This window comes from Eumetopias jubatus, unplaced genomic scaffold (genome assembly GCF_037043125.1).
Source record: "Eumetopias jubatus isolate StellerSeaLion01/CBP00866 unplaced genomic scaffold, mEumJub1_p1.0 scaffold_17, whole genome shotgun sequence".
Classification (NCBI taxonomy): domain Eukaryota; kingdom Metazoa; phylum Chordata; class Mammalia; order Carnivora; family Otariidae; genus Eumetopias; species Eumetopias jubatus.
In genome coordinates this window covers 63,371,224-63,375,474 of record NW_028274823.1, presented here as the reverse complement: position 1 = coordinate 63,375,474, position 4,251 = coordinate 63,371,224, and the positions used below count along the sequence as shown (strand labels likewise).

General features: G+C 48.5%; 1 pseudogene; it reads right to left on the bottom strand.

Annotated features, from left to right (window-relative positions):
- Positions 1 to 521: 521 nt before the first annotated feature.
- On the bottom strand, positions 522 to 2,027 carry LOC114224751 (upstream-binding protein 1 pseudogene; annotated as a pseudogene).
- Between the last annotated feature and the right edge of the window lie 2,224 nt (positions 2,028 to 4,251).

Here is a 4,251-nt window from a genome sequence, read left to right as displayed (position 1 = left end):
ACATGATTTCTTCCGAGAAGGGGCCAAGCCTCTTACCTGACCCGGGATCACGGTCTCGGCACATCGCACCTGCAGATAGATTCCGTGCGGCTCCATGACAGTACTGTCCCCCACCCCCGCTCTGGGGCAGCATAAGGTTCAGGCCATAAAAGCCAAGTTGGCACAGAAAGGTAAATGCCCACAGTACGTTTTTACATTCATTTCCAAACCGCATACAGTGTAAAAAGACAGCAAAGCCTGCTTCTAGGAACTGTATCTACTGGCCTCTGCCAGAGAAGCAGGCAGCCCTGCCAGCAAGTGACCCCCAGAGCCGCACGCGCTGTCCCGACGTGCTCACGCTCACGAGGATGCTTGGCTATGGCAGTCATAGTGAGGAGATTCGCCTCTCATACAGCTCATTAGAAAGGTCATCTTGTGTTTTCAATATGAAACATTTCATACGCTAAAATCCAATCCCAGGACTTCTTGGATTCAGTCTTCACACACTTTTAAGCGTGACTTTATTTGGTACTGAATATAGTTCAGACTAAGTACGACGTCACTTCAAAACTATGTGCACCGTTCTCAGCTTTTACTGTGAAGAATAAAAAACAACTCTCATCTTGAAAGTTCTGAACCATCTGATCGCTAACAAGAATGTGAATACCAGTGGGCCCCTGGCTGTAGACCTGGTTAATCTGGTGGAAAGGAATATTAAACACCAATGCAAGTTTTCCAGCAACTTCTGAAGCAACCATTTCTTCCAAGTAGATTGCATGATACACGTAGGGCGTCCCACTGTCACTGTTGTCTCCGCCGCCGGCCGGCTGCTGGCCCTGCAGGGGTGGGCCGCTCGGCTGCTCCTGGCAGACGTAGATGGTTAACTGGGGCCTAACTGACCTGGACTTCAGGGAATTATAGAGCCTAATTCCATCGGGTGCACCACAAATTTGTACTAAATCCTCCTTTATCAGTTTTAGTAAGTTGGCACCTGAAAAATTGGAAAACAGTCTCGTGTAGGAAGAGAATCTGTTTTTGAGCAGCCATTGTTGTGTTTCCTGGATCGTGGCTGAAGGTTGAAGTTGTTCACTGGAGGCCTATGAAACTCCATCTCCCTGATGGTCTGGGGAAGAATTGCTGTCGGGGACGCTGCAGGTGCCCTGCTGTGGGGACGTGAAGGCAGGCGCTGTGGAAGGGCTGCTATTCGTAGGCTGTGGGGGTATCGGGCCATGGAGAACACTCGGTGAGGATGGTGGTGTCGTAGGATGGCTGGTACTTTTCTTGTGAGCCGTTCTCTTCTCCATCTTCTCTCGGTCCGTTTTTTGTTTCCTGTCTGCACCTTTAGGCTTAAACACTTTGATTTGGCAGCTAGCTGAGTGGAGATGATCTGCGTACTCTCTGTTCTCATTCTGCTTAAAGGTGTCAACCTGAATCCTAAAAGGCATCCCCTTTTCACCTCCGTGCTTCCGGGGAGTAAACTGTGCTGATGCAGTGCACCTGAATGAAAGCAGATGTGAGCTTTGCAGGGTCCCACAGAAATTCAACTGCATTTAACTGGCATGGATTTGTCCTTGTGTCAATTATTCCCACAGACATTGGAATATCTAAATCGAGAAGTCTGTCTTCTGGATGATTCCACTTCCAGCCTTCAAGTTGCTGATGCTCTGTATATTGTAGCCGTCTGTCATGGAATACAACTCTTAAGATGCTCTTTACCAATTTTCCAGTGATCTTAGGCATATCTCCCATTTTCCAGTTATCCAGCATCCGCATTTCATAAGACTGACCTTGGTTCAAGTGAGAGTCTCATCGTGCAGTTTTACTGCTGGCGAGGTGGCAGCGTACATCACATATTGAAAGGGTGAGTGTTTAGTCTCACCGTCCAATGGAAGGCTGGAATCTTCCTACTTAAAAATGGGCAATGCCAAGACATCGCTCATGCTGTAGGCGCTGGAACCCAGCTCCTGCCCGATGCCCGAGAGGCTGGCGTCGAAGTCGTGCACCACCCCGGACTCGATCACCTCGTCCATCTTGAGCACCCAGGCCATCTTCTGGCCTCGCCGCCGCCCGGCGCGGCCTCCGCGAGCAGGTGACCGGGCCGAAGCTCTGCGGGCGCGCCCTGGGGGAGGGCGCGGGTGAAGCCTCCGGCGGCGCGGCAGATGGTCACCAGGTGGCCCGGGCGGCGGCCGGGACGAGAGCGTGTGGGGCCCCGCAAGCATGGCACCGCGAGCCCGGCGAGCAGCTGCAGCAGGAGCGGCCGGACCGCCTGCAGCGCCTCCCTCCCGCGGGCGCTGGCCCCGCGTCTCATGCTGCCGCCGCCGCCCACCCTCTGCGCCGCTAGTGCTGCAGCCGCCGCCGCCCGCCCGGCCCCGGAGTCCCCGGCCACATCCTCCCTGGCACTGCGCGGAGGCGGGAGCTCAGCCCGCCCGTCACCCCATCCCCGGTCTTGATGGCCCTCGGCCCACCTGCCCAGGTACTAAGGCCCTGCCACCCTGGCCAACCTCGCCACCGCCGCTCCGCGGGCCTGGACGCAGGGTCCTATACGACTGCGGCCTGAGCTCTCCAGCAGCTTCCGCCTCCTCTGACCCCACCCCGGCTCCACCCGCACCCCGGCTTTTAGCCCCCGGCCTGCCTGCCCCGCTACGACCGGCGCTTTGGGGAACTCCTATCCTTTTTCTTTTTTTTAATTAATATAGTGTATCAGGTTGATTGATTTGCAGGTATTGAACCACCCCTGCAGCCCCGGAATAAATCCTGCTTGATCATGGTGAGTAATCCTTTTAATGAACTGTTGGAATCGATTAGCTAGAATCTTGTTGAGAATTTTTGCATCCATGTTCATCACGGATATTGGTCTATAATAATCCTTTGTAGTGGGGGTCTTTGGTTTTATAATCAAGGTAATGCTGGCCTTGTAAAATGAGTTTGGAAGTTTTCCTTCCATTTCTATTTTTTGGAACAACTTCAGAAGAATAGGTATTAATTCTTCTTTAAATGTTTGGTAGATTTCCCTGGGAAGCCATTAGCCGTCCACTCTTGTTTGTTGGGAGATTTTTGATTACTGATTCAATTTCTATGCTGGTTATGGCTCTGCTCAAATTTTCTATTTCTTCCTCTTTCAGTTTTAGTAGTTTAAATGTTTCTAGGAATTTATCCATTTCTTCCAGATTGCCCAGTTTGTTGTCATATAATTACTTTTAATATTCTCTTATAATCATTAATATTTCTGCAGTGTTGGTTGTGATCTCTCCCCTTTAATTCATGATTTTATTTATTTGGGTTCTTCTTTCTTTTTGGTAAGTCTGGTTAGGGGTTTATCAATTTTGTTAATTCTTTCAAAGAACCAGTTTCTAGTTTCATTGATTTGTTCTACTTTTTTTTAAAATTTCTGTATCATTTATTTCTGCTCCAATCTTAATTATTTCCCTTCTCTGCTGGTTTTAGGCTTTATTTCCTCTTCTTTTTCCAGCTCCTTTAGGTGTAAGGTTAGAGTGTGTATTTGAAATTTTTGCTTCTTGAGGAAAGCCTGTATTGTTATATGCTTCCCTCCTATTACTGTCTTGCTGAGTCCCAAATGTTTTGGACTGTCATGTTTTCATTTTCATTTGTTTCCATGTATTTTTTGAAATTTCTTCTCTAATTTTCTGGTTTGCCCATTCATTTTTAGTAGGATGTTTTTAACGTCCATGTATTTGTGGTCTCTGCAATTTTTTCTTGTGGCTAACTTCAAGGTTCATAGTGTTGTGGTCTGAAAATATGCATGGTATTATCTCAATCTTTTCGTATGGGTTGAGGCAGGATTTGTGACTGGTTTGTGACTGGTATGTGATCTATTCTGGAGAATGTTCCATGTGCACTCAAAAAGAATGTATCTTTTGCTGCCTTAGGATGAAATGCTCTGAATATATCTATTAAATACATCTGGTCCAGTGTGTGATTTAAAGTCATTGGTTTCGGGGCGAGGAGCAAGATGGTGGAGGAGTAGGAGACCTAAATTTCGTCTGGTCCCAGGAATTCAGCTAGATAGCTCTCAAACCATTCTGAACACCTACAACCTCAACAGGAGATCAAAGAAAAGAATAGCAGCAACTCCCTGAACAGAAAAGCGACCACTTTCTGGAAGGTAGGATGGGCAGAGAAGTGAATCCGAGGCAATATTCGGGAAGATAGATGGCAGGGGAGGGGGACTCTGTCAGCCACTACTGGCAAGTGATAGAGAGCAGAGCACAAAATCAGAACTTTTAGACATCTGCTGCGCTGAGGGATGTCACT